This window comes from Phalaenopsis equestris, unplaced genomic scaffold (genome assembly GCF_001263595.1).
Source record: "Phalaenopsis equestris unplaced genomic scaffold, ASM126359v1 Scaffold001124, whole genome shotgun sequence".
NCBI classification, from domain to species: Eukaryota; Viridiplantae; Streptophyta; class Magnoliopsida; order Asparagales; family Orchidaceae; genus Phalaenopsis; species Phalaenopsis equestris.
Genome location: NW_018165563.1, coordinates 57,967 through 60,156, shown reverse-complemented (window position 1 = coordinate 60,156; position 2,190 = coordinate 57,967).

The window sequence follows — 2,190 nt, the reverse complement described above, 5'->3', positions numbered from 1 at the left end:
CACTAAGATCGAATTGGGGATTTTTAGTCTATCACCCTAGAAATCTCCAATTCTACACCCAACAAAGTATATTTTCTGATGTATTTGCACTTAATTCCATGAACAAAACACTCCTTCATGAACTTAAATGTGATTCTCACTCTGTTGTAGAACTCATACTTCATTTCTCAAATCATATGTTTCACAACATATTTTAATAATTCAGTTAGCCATATCAAAAAGTAAATTAAGAGCCGAGTTGAAAAACCATCACAATTTATTTTAAATTTTAACATTGGCAGATCCAAATTATCTCTTCAATTTCACCATATCTCAGAGTAGGGAGAAAGATAAAGGAAACTAGTCAGACTTCATGAGAAAGAAACAACAAAACACAAATTTTATATATAAAAAAAAGTTCATACAATAATAGTAAACAAACAACACTTATCTGAAACTCTTTTTCAAAGGAAATCCCTTGTAGCCTCTCTTAGGAAATGAAGGATAAAGAAATCTCTCACTTCTCTTCCTCTCCAAAACTTCTTAGAGAAGAATTCACACTTAAACTCGCCACAAAAACTCAAAACTTTCAAACTCAAAACTATAAAAACAATAAATAACTAATAGTGTGGAATGGCATGGAATGTAGGCGTGTGAAGAGGAAAAACTGAAATGAGTGGAAGAACTCAAAATGAGTGGAGGAATTTGAAATGGTGCGAAGGGAGGGGTTTCTGATCAAATTTCAGCCCTAAATAGAGCCTAGGTAGGTTCTCCAATAGGTGCACCCAAAAACTCTTCAAAAAGTGTCCAAATTTGTCAAATCTTCTAGAAATAGGGTCTGCACCGACACTGGCACCTTCGGCGCCAGAGTTCATTCAATTAAGTTCGCCTTCTCTAGCAAACGGCGCCGTCAGCGCTGAACATTTTTTTAAATTCTTGATTTTGACTCCAAATTTCATCCTTTTTGCTTCATTTTTGCTCCAAGTCCTAAAAATCAACAACATACAATAAAACATAAAAAATGCCTTCCATTAAAGTGAAATATTACAAAAAATGGGTATAAAATATGGGTCTAAAAATACACATATTTTTACTGTATCACGATTGGTGTATCAAGGTGGTCTGAAATACCTTTGTCAGTAACCATGGTTTACACCATTCTAAGGTATTCCTTCTAGTCTCAGGGGTGAGTTTATTTGTTTTGTATGTTCTAGTCCTTAACATTAACTAGGGCGCCTATCAAGCTAACTTAGGTTTCTATACATAGACTAACCTATGGTAAGTATGATCCTCAGTTTGATGTCAAAGTTAGCTAACCTAAGGTTTATGTCAGATCTACCAAACTTCTGCTCTTGTTCTTTATCTTAATGTATTTAAAATGTTATTTGAGATTCAATATTTAATTCTTGTTTTGTTTCAATTCCTAGGTTTTTGTCAGTTATCATGAGAAATCAAATTTTTCCTAATTTTCTTAGTTTAATTTTATTTAGGATTTGATTTTAATGTTTTTGAAGAATACCATCTTGTGAGAGGTTTTCATCATTCATTTTGCTTTATGTATGTATAATTATTTTTATTTTTATTTTATTTTTGAAGACTATACATGAAACAAAACATGAAATGACACATGAAACATAATAACAACATTCATTTTGCCTTAAATTAGATTTAGGCTTGATATTAGTTGAGGTGAGCTAAATTTCCAATTCATGTTAGCTGGTTTAAACTTGGGTTTGGGCTGGTTTGAATTTGAGTTGGATCTGGGTTGACCTAGATTGATCTAAGTTAACTTGGGTCAGACTTGGGTTGATCGAGGTTAGACCTGGATTGACCTGGGTCGGGCTTGGGTGGGTTCTGTGTTGAATTAGGTTAACCTAGGTTTGGTTAGGTCGGGTCAAGGTTGGGTCACATAAGGTTTGGGTCATATCAGATTTGAGTTTGGGTTAATTTGGGTCTGGGTTGGGTTAGTTTTGGTCTGCGTTGTGTTAGGTCTGGTCTAGGTTGGGTTTAGGTTGGGTCTAGGTTGAGTTAGATCACATCTGGGTTGGGTTAGGTGGGGTCTGGGTTAGGTTAAGTCGAGTATGGGTTAGGTTAGGTTAGGTTTGGGTTCAATTAGGTTGTGTCTTGGTTGGGTTGAGTCGGGTTTGGATTAGGAGGTCAGGACTGGGTTGGGTTTATGTCAGGTCTAAGTTGGGTTAGGTCAAGTTCATG